The sequence below is a fragment of the Camelus dromedarius genome, chromosome 31, assembly GCF_036321535.1.
Source record: "Camelus dromedarius isolate mCamDro1 chromosome 31, mCamDro1.pat, whole genome shotgun sequence".
Lineage (NCBI taxonomy): Eukaryota > Metazoa > Chordata > Mammalia > Artiodactyla > Camelidae > Camelus > Camelus dromedarius.
In genome coordinates, this window is record NC_087466.1 from 17,516,721 (window position 1) to 17,533,228 (window position 16,508).

A 16,508-nucleotide genomic window follows, 5' to 3' on the forward strand; every position below is an offset into this window, starting at 1 on the left:
CTTTGAGGTGAAAAAGAGAAAAGGCTGCCCCTTGGGAGAGGCATTTTCCTTTGGAGGAGGCTTCTGCAAGTTGAAATCTTTCTCTTCTTCCCTTTTTTTTTTTTTTTTAAGATAAATGTCCCTTTAGGGGAGTTGGTACATTTAGCAAGACTCAAACTCTGTGATTCAAGTCCAGAAAGGTATAGGAACTGGCAAACCGTGCTGCTGGGTTTTCTTGTCATCTGACAGAGCCTTGCTACTCAGTGTGATCCACTAAGGTAGCTGGCCATCCTTTGTAGTCTGTTAGAAATGCTCTTTCTCTTGGGCTCCACCCAAGTCCTAGTGAATCAGAACCTGCATTTAAACAAGAACCCGACGTGATCCATGCTCACGTAAATGAGCAGCACTGAATGAGAAGCACTGGCTCAGGTGGTCTGTTTTGCCAGAAGTGACAACGAGGAAGGACAGCTGCCATATATCTGTAAGCTGTAAACAGGAAGAATGCTTTCTGCTTGCTTGCCCAAGCTAAGATGCCCAGCCCTGCCATTCTGAGAACCACCATAGCCATCAGATAAAACCTTCCAGCAAGGATGCCAGCCAAGGTCATCAGGCCACTGACTCAGCCATGACATCCTGGCATGGTTCAGAAAAGCCCAAACCACAAAGCTCTCAGTGCCACCCAAAGGGTGGCCCCCAGACCAACAGCATCAGCGTTACCTGGGAACCTGTTAGAATGCAGAATCTCAGGACACTCCAGGCCTACTGACTGCCCGGGGATCAGAGAAGCTCTCTAAGAGAGTCCTATGCATGCTAAAGTTTGTGGACTACCAATTGAGATGTCTTGCCAAAGGATTCTAGCAAAGTGGAACTCTGAATCTCATGCTGACACCTGGCGGCTACCATGCTGTTTTGATGTCTTGAACTCCAACTCAACGTGGGCCTTGGAGAAGGGGGGGAGACCCACCTTTGTTTTCTAAATGAAGAAGTTGGGGGAGAGAGTAAAAGTGAATAAATGGCTCCTAGTGGGTCATTAACCTGTGACAGGGTTGGGAAAGTGATGAGGTGCTGGGGATCCAAGTTCAGATCCACTGCCTTGAACCAAAAATGAGTTTCTTTGGCGAGCAGCATCAATAAGCCTACTCCCTCCCCTCACCTGTACCCCAGCCTCTGTCCCATTCGCCCAATTCCTTTAACCAAGAGGAACTCAGGGACGAAACAGTCTTTTGAATGTGTGCATTCCCCTTAGTGCCCCCACCCCCAGCCTTCTCAGTTATCCTGGTGAACGCAACGAAGATTTCATGCACCAAATACCATCCGGCTCCAATTGTCATTTCAGTATTCGCACCGTTTTAATGAATGCCAAAACTATTTTTTCACTTGATAGAGCCTGACAAGACCAACAATCACAGATTAGAGAGAAACTTCTTGCTTTTCAACAAAGGTTAATAAATAGTGACAGCATTAAGTCTATTCTGATTAACTATGCTGAAAGATATTATTGCTGTTTGTAACATGAAATCATTACTGGATTAAGCATAGCATATAAAAATGAAATGTGAGTTTTAATCTCAAACACAGACATGCAGGCTGCTCAGATAAAGGCAGGGGTAACACTCAGAGGCTCATATTAATTTTTAAGTCGCTCTGATGAAGGGCTATGATCTGTCGTTTGTCTGGCCTGGATTTGATGGTCCCTTGGCGAACTTCCTCATGGCTCCCCGCAGAAGATGCTAAGAAGCAAAGAGCAGGGACATCCCCTCTTCACCAAGCTGTATCACATCAAGTGGCTGAACAAAGCACGGCAGGACCCAGGCAGGGATCAGTGGGCCACAAGTGGCCTCACTTTTCTAGAGGTTCTCTGACCTCAAAGACTTTTCCCAAGAAAATGCCAATCCTAAGTAAGGGGATGGATTGAAGATGGGGGAGATTCACCCTGGTTTCTAAATGAAGAAGTTGGGAGAAAGGAATAAAAGTGAATAAATGGCTCCCAGTAGGTCATTAGCTTGGGACAGGGTAGGAAAAGAAATGATATCCAAGTTCAAAGCCACTCCCCTGTCCCCTTCCCCACCATCCCATCCACTGTGGACACTAAATGCCCCGAGGTGCATTAAGATATTCTGACATTCATTCAGCATCAGACTGCGGTCTCTAAATACCATTTCCTAGTAAAGGGATCCAGGGCTTCCTGGAGAAATGTCTGAGTCCAAAGATGTGCTGGGAAATGGACACACTGAGTCTGGAAATCTTCCCAGAAAGCAAGGAGACTGTCCAAGACCACTGGAGGAGTCCAAAGGATTCAAGAGTCAACTTGGAGAGGTCCCCATGCACCAGAGATGGGAGAATCTGAGCATGAATAAAGATAATAACTGAAATGGATGAAGACACTCCATTAACACTTATGTCCATGGGTTTATAATGATACTTTTGAAAAACTCTTGCTGGTCACCTTTGGAGGATCCCAAGGAACAAACTCTTTACTCTTTGAAAACTGACAAATAAAGGGAAAGAATTAAGCATTTATCCTCCCTTTCCTGGACACACTTGCCTTCAGTGTAAGCAAATAATTGATGAGGGGCAGTTTCTCTGTAGAGAAATCTTCCTGCTAAGAAAGAGAGGAGGGACAAAATCAATGCATCAACATTTTGCAAACCCTAATGAATTAATGGACCCAGGAAATGATTATCAGTGGGTGCGAAACTCAGCAGATGAAGAGCTGATGGGGAACTTGACAATGGATGGATCAGGCTGACAGCGCCTAAACCACTGATCAATCTCAATGTCACAGAAAAGGAGACAGCCCGACTTCATGTACCTCCTGACAGAAGGGCACACCACCACCTGAGATGTGGTCTTGCCAAAAATATTGAACTGGTGTCTGATCAAGCCTCGGGCTACCACCAGTTCCCAGGAAACCCAGAGGATGGAGGGGAGTGTTAAATGACACCACAGGGACATGCTCAGCTGGATCCAATGGAGAGAAGCTCTACAGGTCAAATGGCTTCCTTATCAAGAAAAAAAGAAGTCAAAAAGAGAGGAAGACAAAGAGGTAGGAGGGTGGGGCAGAAATAGAGGGGGGACAAAGAAACAGGGAGGGACACAGAATAAAATATGAATCGATAAGTCCATATGGACACAAATAAATAACTGAATAGATTAAAAAAAGTTGGGGAGAAAGAAAAGCTCTTCAACTAACAAATGCAGAGGTAATGATGGAAAGAGGAAATCACCATTTGGCAAACACCACAGCAATAACTATTTCAGGCAAGAAGCATTGATGGATGCTAAAATTAGTGGGCAAAAGAATGATGAGTAACAGAGTACACTATCTCAAAGTGTCTCCCCACAAGATACTTATTAAGTACAAAAAGAAAAAATACTAAGTTCACAGTGGAGAATCCCAGCCGACATCACCTTAAGTAAGTGACTAAAGTTAACATTACCAGTAATGGGACAGAGGGTCACCACGTGTCTACTGATACGATGCATGGAGGAGGACACATCACTCCTGTAGTGTTTCTGCCAAAATGCAGAGCCTGAAGCTAATCAAGAGTAAGCATCCTACACTCCCAAATCAAGGAACATTCTACAACATAAAAGGCCAGTTCTCATCACTGGTGTCAAGGTTATGCAACCACAAGAGCCCTGCCCATTACAGTAGAGAGTGGTCCCAGACTCGCCTCTCCTTCACAGTGACACAGTCCCTAAAAAATCTAATTGAGATTCGGACATCAAACAGTATCTCCTTCACTTGGTCCAACAGGGCCTCTCCCTGTATCACAGCACTGAGCACAGAAATATTCACTGAGTGAATAATTCAATGAACAATAACCAGTTTAAACAAAAAAAGGATTTTTATTGGGTCACATGACCTGAACGTTCCAGGCTGTCTGGCTTCAGGCATGGCTGTACTCAGCAGCTCGACTGATGTTCTCACCCTACTCATCTCCTGGCTCGGCTTTCCTCTGTGTGAGTGGCTTTGTTCTCAGCCAGGGTTCTCCCCTGGCAGCTCTTGTTTCACCAGCATGGCAACTCCCAGGGAAAGAAAGCACCTCTCTCCCAGTAGTGCTAGCAAAGTGCCAGGATTCACTCTGCTTGGACTGACTTGGGTCCATGCACTTTAATCTGTTCCACAGTAAAGGACAAAATGGACATGACAACTAAATGCAGTGCACAACCCAGGATGGGACCCTAGACCAGAAAAGGACATTAGTAAGCCATGGGCAAAATTTGAGTAAGATTAGTACACTAGATCGTTGTATCAATGTTAACTTCCTGATTCTGTAGTTGTTCTGTTATGCTGAATGTTAACGTTATGTTAATGTTAATGCGGGTAAAGGGAATATGGCGGAATTCTTTGCATTATTCCTGCAACTTTAAAAAATCTTTTTGAAACTATTTAAAATAAAGTAAATTATATTAAAAAAAAAATCAAATGTGAAGCCTTCCCTAACTGCCCTACCTCAAGAGGTTCCCACCAGACAACATTTTGCAACATCTCTTATTTCACAGCACTTGGAATTTTAAGTTCACTTATTGCTTCTTTACTGAATGCAGTCTTTCTTGCTGACTTGTGACCCTCTGATCACATGACACTTTCCTACCAGAGGGAATGACTGTTCTTCCTTTATCATACCCTTCTTTTCCCATGTAGGTCTTTTTAAAATTACTTTTTGTAATTACATATTCATCTGCCCTTGGCTCATTCATTCATCTGTCCATTCAAGAAATATCTGAAGGCACAGGTGAGCCAGGTAAACGCTAGATGTTGAGAATCCAGCAGTGATCCAAGTACACAAAACTTCTACTCTTACACAGCTTTACTCTGTCTCTTCCACCAGCCTGAAATCTCCAGTGGGTAGAGCCCATGCCTGCTTTGTTTCCTGCTTTGTCTCCAGTGTCTGTTACATAGTTAGCAATCAAGACGTGCACACTGAATGAATAAATGGATGAATGGCATACACACCACCACTACCCTCTCCAGCACCTACAGCAGACACTGTTAACTGATTCCAGAACTCTTTCTCGTCGAGCCTGGCCACACAGGCATGCAATACATTTGCCTAAGTGCACAGAGGAGCCTTGGTTAATATCTGTTTTAGAAATGAAGCAGTGAGGGGCAAGAGGCACGAAGTCACTGGCCTTAGAGCACTGATAAAACCTAGTGCCCTGAAGTCCCACCCTCTGCAGGTTCCACTGTAGCACTAGGTTGGAGACATTTCCACAAGAGCTGCCAACTTTTAGGCAACTGCTGGGCCTCATTAGATTTCACACTAATCTCATTTCTGGCCCCTCTGAACATCCCCTCTCCTGGTTCACTCCAACTCAGGGGGGCAGGCATAGAAATATTCCCCCCAAACAGGGTTACTGTGCCCATGTTTCAAAGAGCAAAGAAACTTACATGAAAGTGGCTTCATGAGCTAAGGAATCCTACACAAGCGCAATCTGCTCCTGACACCCAGGTACCTCCTGAAACAGGGACTGTGGACAGTTTGCCCACAGTCTGTGCTAGGGTGTTTGTTATGTTTTATTTTCTGTTTTCCTCTATTCATTTCATGAGTTTACAGCCAACTTAATCCTCTCCTCACCAAGCCCTGAGGTAACCAATAGCTGCAGACATGAGGACGTTCCACGTCTGAAAGGCAAGTCCCAATCCCGCTACGGGCCTCAGCTTCCCCATTTGAAAATGAAAGAGGATGGTTTGAGGTCAGAGCACGCTGGGTTCAGATCCCAGTGTGGTCACTTCCTCAGAGACTGTGGGCAGGAATCTAACTGCTCCCTACCTCAGTTTTCCCATATGTGAAATGGGTCGATGCTGTGAGGCTCACTGGGAATGTGGCTGAAAAGTGTTCAGCTCAGAGAGCAAGTCTGATAGATAGTGGATGCTGCTCCCATCTAAATTCCCCCTTATTTCTCACCTTGTGGGGACTTCTAGAATCACTGGCTTTTCCATTTTCACTGGTGTGCCTAGAGGTGCTTAACAAAGATTCCTAGAGTTTATTTTAGCTTTGAAGTAGGTGAACTCTGTCTCTGTGCAGGGTGTCTGCCCACCCAGGTACTTCCTCAAGGGCAGGGACCCAGCTGTGTTGAACATCTTCGCATTGCCACTGCCTTGGGTACTGCCTGGCACAAAGGGATTTTGTATATAATACAATTTATTTACTTTTCACCCTTTTTTTATTTTTAATTTTTTGTTGGGGGAGGTAATTAGGTTTACTTATTTATTTATTTTTAGAGGAGGTACTGAGGGATTGAACCCAGGACCTTGTGTATGCTAAGCATGTGTTCTACCACTTGAGCTATACCCTCCCCATTCATCCTTACATATTTTTAATTTCAGGCAATTTTTAATTTTCTCACTGAGGCTTGAAGGTCCCACCACAGATCTTTCTGCCCCCTGCCCCCTCTGGTTCCCATCTACATAAGGGGCATCCCACCGGCCATAGACACCCCTACCCCTCCAAACTCCCCTGAGCCAGGGAGGATGTAGTAAATATGGTGGCAGTTTTGACATCAGGCCCTGCCCAGGTGAAGCCTGCAGCTTCCTGGAACTCCCCGAGGCAACAAAAGAACTTAGCTGGCAACACGGAGAAAAGAATTGTAAGTGACGTCTACATGACATCTTCGGCTGATTGAATTAGGCAAGGGATCTTGAGGAAGGATGTATGTGCCCCAGTTAAGTGTCAAAAAGGTTTCTGCAAAAAAGAAACTTTTGTGGCCCAAGGACTTATACGACCCACATCAGGTGGGAGGGCTGGTGAGGGGTCTGTGGGCTTGGCCACAGAACAGGAGGATTGTCGGGTCTTGCCAAGCCTCGGGGTTGATTTAAGGGAAGGGGTGAATGACACAGAAGAAAATGTATTCGGATACACCAGTAGATACTACAAAGGGCCTCATTTTCCTCATCTGTAAAATGGGGATAAAGGTGCAGATTCAATAAGATGGTGCGAGTCAACACTTAGCACAATGCCTGGCATATAATTAGTGTTCAACAAGGGAGGAGGTGCGATATACTATAATTACTTCTGAATTTCAGATAAAACAAATGGGCCCCGATGCACAAAGCTTGTATGTCAGCCATTTTATCGGAGTTGCTGGCCAAACAAAGCCCAACAGCTCCTCTTCTGCCACAACCTCGCCCTTCCCAGTCCCTCCCCTCTCCCAGCCACGCTGGACAGCAGCTGGTCCCCCATCTGGCCAGAGGCTTCCACACTTCCCTGCCTTTGAGCCTAAGAATTCTTGAAACACAAGTGTTCCCACCCCCTCCGCTTTCTGTCACATGTGAGAAGTTTTATCATTCAAGGCCCTTCTCTTGGAAGTCTTCCAGGATTGCCTCCATCAAAACCTATCACCGTCCTTGGCACTCCCATGACACTCTGCTCCTCTATCAGCAAGTAATACAGGTTGTTAGTTGTTAATATCACCACTGCAATCAGAGCTGCCATTAATTATCACCAAGAGAAATTCTCAGTTAATTCTCCAAACAATCTCGTGCAGCAGGTGTGCTCTTCCGCACTTCACAGACAGTGAAACCGAGTCACAGAGAGGTGAAGCCACCTACACACGGCCACCCAGCCAGGAGGTGACAGAGGCAGGCTTGAATCTGGGTCCGTGTAGCTCCAAAGTCCTCACTCTTCTCCAGACAAGTGCCAGAAAAGGTAGCTGAAGAGGTGGGAACCCGCATGGCTCACCTCACGGGGTGGGGGGTGCTTGTGAGTTATATGCCCTGGAGGGAGCAGCAGAGCGGTGTGCGTGCATGCGTGTACACACACGTACACACACACACACAGCTTCCTTCTGGCTTCTCCTGAATTTCAAAACATCTCCCCTTTGCTGAGTCACCTCCCTGAGAGGAGGTGGAGAAATCAATATTGTGTTGCCTATCAGCCCGGTTATCAAATCAACAGGCTCTGGCCCCCAAGGCCACGGCTGATCATTCCCAAACCCTCAAACCCCATTTCACTACAATTAAAAGAACATTTCCTTTTAATCACCCCCAAATATTTCTGAGAAGGCAGAAATAAATAAGTCCGGCCAGGGAGAAGACCAGATGACGCATCTCTCCGGGGACGAGCACAGCACAGTGTGCAGGGGCAGCAGGCCCTGAGTCTGGAAGGGACTGCGCAAACCCTGAGCATGGCTCCCGGGTCTATTCTGGGGGCAGTGATGAGCCGCTCACAGGGCAGGTCGCCAGGGGTGGCTACTTAGAGGAGTGTAGGTCACAAGACATGGCAGCGAAAACCCAGCCAGAGAAACACCATGGATGAGGTCCTGCTCATCCTCTGTGGGAGACGTATGGTCCCCCACCCCTACCTCTTCCTTCTAAAGTGGCATCAACATTCTCTGAGGGCCATGGTGAGCAGCAAGCCCACATGGTCTCAAAAAGGACAGCCAACGTGAAGAGTAAGGGCTGAAGTGGGGGTCACGGTGAGTGGGGCAGGGAGCACTTCTGTGATCTTGGGGTGTCTCTGAAGCTTACTGGGCTGCTACTTCCTCCTCCAGTACACAGGAACGGAGTTTATAATCCTCCTCTCTACCTGGTAGCTCTGAAAACAGCAAGATAGTAAGGATAACAGCGAAGCATCAATGAGCACTCGCCGAGTCCCAGGCCCTTCCTTAAACCCACTGTGTGTGAATGATCTCATTTTACAGATGAGGAACAGGTAGCACAGAGAGGTGAGCAATTTGCCCCATGTCACACAGCCTGAAGGGCACAGAGCTGGGATCTGAACCCCGGAAAGCTCAGCTTCTGAATTGGGCCCCTTCCCCTTTTCCACCTGGCCTGAGTGAGGCCCAAATCTTTGGGACCCAATTATAAATGAATAGATTCAGCAAGATGATTCCTGGGGTTCCCTTTGGACCCTGTTGACTCATGACCTCCCACAAGCCATCCTGGGATCTGGCTTCTAAATTAAATCCTTAACACCCCAAACACACTAACAAGCACTCATTACACATCTCTCATGTTTTTTATATTATATATAAGGGAAGAGAGAAAGGTAAGAAATGAAACTGGCCTGCCAGGGATCATGGTCTACCTGATGTAAACACAATGCAGCCATGATGCAGCTAAATTAGTTACAAAGCAGGAAAAGAGATGATTGGTGCTCTGAGAGAGGAAGAAATGCAAAAGACAATAAAGGCAAAAAGAGAAGGCTATAGATAGAAGCTATGGAGCTCAAGTAGGACTTGAAGGGCACGTAGGTATGGGACAGGCAGAAGAGAAGAGAGCAGTTCAGGAGATCAGTACAGCTTGGGCAAGTGCATGGATCCAAGTTGGCCCAAGCAGAATGAATCCTGGGACATTTGTTAGAACTACAGGGGCAAAGGTGCTCTTTCCCTGAGAGTTGCCATGCTGGTGAAAGAGAGCTGCCAGGGGAGAGCCCTGGCTGAGAACAAAGCCCACCCACACAGAGGAACGCTGAGCCAGGAGATGAGCAGGATGAGACAACATCATTTGAGCTGCTGGATACAGCCATGCCTGAAGCCACTTTGACCTGGAAGTTTCAGGTCATGTGAGCCAGTAAAAATCCTTTTTGGTTTAAGCTGGTTCCAGGTTCTCACACACAACAAGAATCCTGCCCATTATAGTAGAGAGTGGCCCCAAATTCTCCCTCACTGTGACACAGTCTCTGAAAAGTCTATTTGAGATTCACATATCAGTTCTCCTTCTCTTTCACTTGGTTCCACAAGGTGTCTCCCTGTATCACAGCATTGAGCACACAAATATTCACTGAATGAATGAAATTCCCCCCATAGTCAATGCATACCTGTCTGTCAAGGTCATATTCACTGCCTCAAATTTCATTCCCTGGTCTTCAACTTTTAAGACAGTATCTCAATTTTCTGCCATCACCCTGCCTCTGGTCATCACAATCACAGATAAGTAATTAACTCCAGGAGGTGTTCCAAGCACCCACAGCTCTGCAAAGTGTGCATCCCTGAAGGGAGGTGCCCACATCAGTCCGCCTCTTCTGCGGGAAGCTGCCAGGTTGTCCCTAAATCCAAACATCCTCTTAGCTGCAGTAAACTTGGGACTATGATCCTTCCACCCATCCAACGAGCATTTGTTGAGCAATTACTACACATTGGACCTTTCCCTCAAAGCATCTGAATGAGTCTGGTTATAGAACTGGACACAGGGGCAAAAACCCAGGGCAGTTTCTTTTCCATGAAACAGAAGAGGCTCTGCCCCCACAAGAAGATAAAACCCTCAAGGTAAGAGCAGTGTCCCCACTAGGCAGGAAACTCACAAATTCATCTGTTGCCAATAACAATAAAATGTTTTTCTCCTCCTAAAAATAATCTCTCCTTGCAGACATCAAGGTCTCAAATTTGAATCTTGTCGATACCTCTGGTAAACTGAAAGGAATGTTCCCTTGTAAAAAGATGAAATAATAATCATAGTAATAACAACAACAACCCTCTTAAAAAATCATTTACAAGGCCAGATGCTAGGCTAAATGTTTTAGCTACGCTATTCCTTTGAATCCTTGCTACAACCCTAAGAAGTGGAGAATTGGGGGCTCAGAGAGGTTAAGTAAATGGCCTGAAGTCACGGAGCAACTGGAGCAACGAGAATTTCTACCCAGATCTGGGAAATTCCGAAACATCTCTGGGACTCAGCTTTTTCCTTTGTGAAGTAAAAATAAGTTGGACCCACTTTAAAGGGTTTCTACGAAGATGCGATGAGACAATGCCCACAAAGCGCTTTAGCACATGGCCGTACTCACGCGAAGGGCTTCATCCAGCTAGACGGAGTTACTTCATCATCAGCATGCCCCTCACACGGCTTGAGGCGGGTGGGCTCAGGGCACCATGTGGGGCCAGGCTCGGGGAGGATACCCCTCTGCACTCAGCTCTCCCCCCGGCTGTCTGCCGCCAATGCTCAGATCAGTCGCCTTTTGACAAGTGCACAAAACAGTTTTGGGTGCCCACAGCCACCACAAGCCCGAGCTTGCTGGAACCACTCCGGCAGGGAGAGCTGCCAGGTGGCTCTCTTGCCGGTTGGCTCTCGCCCCTGGCTGCTGCCCAGAGTGACTTAACCGAGTCTGTACCCACCTTGCCAAACTGTTGGAGGAGAGACGAGCACAGCATCTGACCCAGCCCACCCATGCAGAACACCCACCCGTAAGCCATGCCATGATGCCCCGGGCACTCCCAGCCGGGTGCCTGGCACGCAGCCGCCTGATGGCACAGAGTGGGCAAAGCTGCAGAAAGAGTGGGTTATAAGTTGTGTTTAAAAAAAAAAAAAGGGACGATATTGTGTGCTGAGGGGATATTTTAATCTGGCTTCAGGCACTCCAGAAATAACAATAATAGCACACGCTCTATAGCACTTAATCTAACCTTTTATGTAAAGTAAGAAATTTAACCCTCACAAACATGCTGTGCAGTAGGCACTATTATTAGCCCAATTTTACAAGAAAACTGAGGCACAGACAGGATGACTTGCCCATGATCACAGGCTAGCAGGAGACACTGAACCCAGCCGTCAGCCCACACAAATCTGCCGTGTTCAAGAAAGGCTCCGAGGCAACAAATGAGGGACAGCCCTGAGAAACTGCCCCAATTCCCATTTTACAGATGGGAAGACTGAGGCTCAGAGAAGCTGAGCAACATGCTCAAGGCCACACAGCATTTGAAGCCAGGCTCCCAAACTGCATTCAGCACTACTTCCCGATTGCATTGAATTTTGCACAGCACCCGGTTTCTACTCTGTAAAATCCAGCTCTCTCATACCAGCCACCTCCCAGTGACAAGGAGGTGAGCTGGATGGGGATAGAGATTAAAAAGAGGTTCCTCTAGCCCTGTTCCTCTCTTCTGAAGAAGTCCAATGGTCACCAAGTTCCCTGCAGGAGGTGGGTTTTCTGCCCTAGAGAAGAGATTATGGCAGGTCGTGCACAGTGGGTGGCAGGGTTCAGGGCTGCTGCAGCATCCGGGGAAGCCCTAGGCACCTCCAGGGCTGTGGCAGGAGCCTCCACCACCCAGCTGGGGGAAATGAAGCCCGGGGCGCCAGCACCCCGCAGGCCAGATCAACAGCTGTCAGCCAGGGGCTCCCATCACCAAGGGCAGGTATGCCTTGAAAAGGCACATTCTGTATCATAACTTTATTTAGAAAGCAGTGCCCAGAAACAAAGCACCCGTTGCTCACATGACTAAAGCTGCAGAGGTAAAGCTCAACAAAATCTCAGCTGGAGCAGGGTGGGTTAAAACAGCACCACCCTCAGAGGCATCTGGAGGTTTCCCGAGTCTCTGACCAGAGCCGGGCCAGGTGGGAGCCTGGCAGCCTGTCAACAGTGTCCTCGAGCCCAGGGAGGTTCGTGACAGGCTGAGTTACCCAAAGATGGCTCTAAGTGTGGGGGGGGGGGGCTCTAAGTGGGAGAGGACAGGAGAGTGCTGCCACACACGCTCTCACGGGCAACACGCTCATGCAAACGCATACACTTGACATGTTACATTCCCTCACGCGTGTGCACGCACTCACAGCACAGCTCACGCTCTCATACGCAATGGGTGCTCACGTGCAATGTGCTTTCACATGCAACACGCACACAACACGCTCTCATACAACATCCTCCCCCGAGACACATTCCCCTACACGTGCGCACATGTTTAAATGCATGCTCACATACTCACACACTGTTACACATACGCTCAAGCTCACACGTGCACACACACAGGTGTATGGATGCACACGAAGTCATGAACCCAGGTGCCTCCCCCAGAAGCTCACATACATCCACACTCAGAAAGAAAAAGACATGCAGGACCACAGAGAAACACACCCAGATCCACACCCAGCCACACCCATGATCACCTCCCGAAGACACACAAGGACAGACACACACAACTCAAGAACACACACACACACACACACAGAGTGACACCCAGACAATCCCCCAAAAGCCATGATATCACACAGAAAAAGACACACAGAGAGCCACACCCAGCACACACCTGGCTGGGCGCATGCATGGGCACAGGGACACACACAGACACTGCCTCCTGCTCTCATGTCCACAGGTCCTCCCAGCTGAAGGAATGTCCTGGCACTCACCCTGGGCAGGGATGTCCAGACACAGGCGGCAGCAATGTCTTTCCAGTCCCAGCCTGGCAGCCTGAGCCCACTCTGTGGGCCTGTCAAGCAGCACCACCAGCAAATAAAGAGCGAATGTGCAAAAATAAAACCGAAAGGCTGTGATAAAGCAGTCCCCTTCCCACAGGACTCGGCGCTGACGCAGGTTCTGCTCTCTGCAATAAACATTTTCATTCTAATTTTAAAAGACATTAGCATTACCTCTTTGGCTCTCAATCCAGCCAGACGGTACCTCACCCGCTGGGCTGCCCACTGGCCACACTGGGCAGGAAGGGGATGCAGGGTCTCAAGCCTCACTCCCCAAGCCTACAGGTCACCCTGCACAACGGGTGCTGACCCAGGGACCTGCTGACCACCTGGGTTTTATCTGACATCCTTGCAGGGTCCCACTGATGATACACCCAGTAAAGCTAAGAGAAATTCCCAAACTTCCCCTGGAGAATTCTATCTGACTCAAGTCAGGATCCCTGTGGATCCAATTGTGCCATCCAATATGAGCACCTCCCATGAGGAAGGCAGCTTTCAAACGTTGGGCCTGCCCCCTGACAAATGGGGGAGGCTCGGTGTGAACTAGGGCACCGCTGTCCACCCCCTAGCCCACAACTCGCCCTGCCTGCAAACTCAAGTCTCACCTCACACCTTCCAGCAGTGACCCAACCCGGATTTCCAGGCTTGGCAAGAACTTAAGGAAGAAGGGAAACCACAGGCTAGTTTGTGAAGGAAAGTGAGCTACTTTTATGAGCTCAGAGGCCTAGACCCTAAAATACAGCATCCAGCCTCCAGCCTCAGCTCTTGCCTCATCCTGCTCAGCTTTTGGGTCCTAGGCACTCTGCACAGGTGATTTCTGCAGAGCCACCTCCAAGCCTCTGCTCAAGCTGTTCCCTCCTCCTAGAACACATTTTCCTGTCTCTCTGCCAGAACTGCCTGGTGATCCTTCAGGTCTCAGCTTTCAAGTCACTCCATCCTACACTGTTGGGGACCTAGGGATCCCATGTTGAATGAGGCCACCCAGTTCCTGCCTCCATTAATCTATGATGTGGGTGGCCTCCTTCCAGAACTTTCCTCAGCCTCCCGGGCTGTGTTGAGCACTTGTCCTCAGTTCCCACGGGCTCTTGGGATAAGGGATAGCTCTTCCTGGGCTGGTTCCACCCGCCTGTCCCTGGTCTGTCTCCAGCAGCTATGACTAGGGGCTCCCCAAGGGCAGGGAGCAGTCTGCCATGTACCCCCAGGTCTCCCTGCACTGGGCACAGCTTTAGCCCAGTAGGTGGCTGCTGAGTGAGTAAATGAACAAAGAGTTTGTGCTAGCTGAGGCATGGCTCTGTCTTCACTGCATGCAAAGAGAGAAACCAGGAAAGGGAGATCCAAGCAAGATCTTGCTAGAGAGACGATGTAACATTGGCTCTGGCTCCCAGCTCTTGTGTGCTCTGCCCGGGGATGGGGGTGCAGCCCCCTTCAGCTGTTACCAAGTGTTTCCACATTATTATGTCAGCAATCAAGACTCCGTAGGTCCCGAGCGTAAAAATGTGGGATGGAAAAGAGAACTGTCAGCAGATGGCTCAGAGCAGCCTCAGAGCCCACCCTCCAGGCCCGCCTTGAATCTGCCTTTGAAACATCCCTGCATCAGTCCTCTGCTGGGCAGCCCCAGTACCACTGCTGGGCCCAGGCCCCCCTGACACAGGGAGCAGTGGCTCCTCCCCGTCTCCCTAACTCTGATCTAACCCGCACGATCCCTCCTCTCCATCGCGGCCTGCGGGTTCCCTGCAAAAGGTAACTGGCTTCTGTCACTGCCACTCCAGGTTCAAACCTCTCCATAGCTTCCTGTAGCTCACAGAATTAAACCCCCAAATCCTTACCCTGAGCCTCCAGAAAAAGTCCAAACTCCACACGGTGGCTCAGGAGGCCTTGCCTGACACAACATTCATCACCAGCTCCAAGCTGACTTCAATCTCCAACTCAATGATTTACCAGTCTTCAAGGCCCCCAGTTCTCATCCTCTATGCCAAAGCCCATGCTGTTCCCTGTGTCTGATGCTGTTCCCTGGTGTAAAAGGGAAACCCTAATTCCCTGACTGGCAAACTCATCTTTCCAGACCCACAGCAGTCTCTTTGCAGCTCCTTCCCAGCTCCTGGCTCTGAGCACCTGCACAGCACATACCCAGGGCCCTAGAAACCTCCATCTCATGCTGTCACGGGTGGTCTTCTCTCCCCAGTGAGCCATTTGAGAGCAGGAGTCCTATTTTATTTATCTAGGGGCTCCCCAGATCTGGCCCAGAGTAGACACATTAATATATAGTAATGATTATGGCTATGATGAATACAATGTTTAAGCTCCCTCTGTGGCCTGGTAACTTGCTCTAAGCTCTTGAATTAGTTTGTTTCTAGAAATCAAGCCAAAAGGAAAGATCCAAATGCCTCAGCTTTCTCCCCATCTCTCCAGGCTCCAGTCTGAAGGTGGAGGGCTTGAGGATTAGCATGTGAGCAGTGGAGGGAAGGCCCCCTGGAAATGACACAGAAGAGGGGAGGAATGATGGGGTTCACCACCCCAAGCCAGGCACTTGAGTATCTGAGACCCTCACACTCAGCCCAGAACAACATGGGTCTTCATTCCAAGGCCACCCTGTGGGTCCCAGTGGATACTCCCAGGTCTGAGGCCCCCACATCACCTTCCAGTGGCTGAGCTGCTCCCGCTTTCTGGAGGAAAAGAGCAGGCTAGAGACACAGCTGAACTGGAAAGCGGGGACTTAACACATCAGAGAAGAGGGACAGGCGATAGGAATGCTGTGTGGTCTCAGGCAAGTGACTTTATCTGAGTCTCAGTTTCCTCATCTGGAAAATGGGCGAAAGTAATAAAAGCTCCTGAGATCCCACACAGGGAGCACCCAGCATGGGGCCTGACCGCTCACTCTGCTCCACACATAAGGGCCATCATGATGATACTTATACCAACCCAACTAGCTTCTGAAGAGCAGGAAGAAAGGACAGAGGGGAAGCAGAAAGGACAGAGGAAAGCAGCCCAGAGGAGACAAAGAGCCTTGGCCCAGGCAGTCAGGGAACTTGAGACCATGGTCCCACCCTCTTCCTCCAAAGGCTCTAATTTGGACCTTCTGGGCAGCTGCGGGAATATGAACCAGGCTCTGGTGATAATGCTCTAAGCATCAGGCAGCTCTTGGTTCTTCACACTGACGGGGTGCTCAGTGGCATGGATAATCCAGAGGCTGTCACTCCTCCATGAGACACTCTTATCAGGCATGGCCAAGCCTCTCGAACTATCTTCTGCCCCTGGATTCATTGCTAGCTCTGTTTGGTTCTGGGGGATGTGAAACTTCTGGGCCCTTGCGTCCGTGCTGGAGGATAGGGCGAGGTGGGGACTCAGGGCTTCCTGGGCCCTGGGGGCAGCTCTTAGCTCCAGCACAGAACAGTTCCATGATAGATGC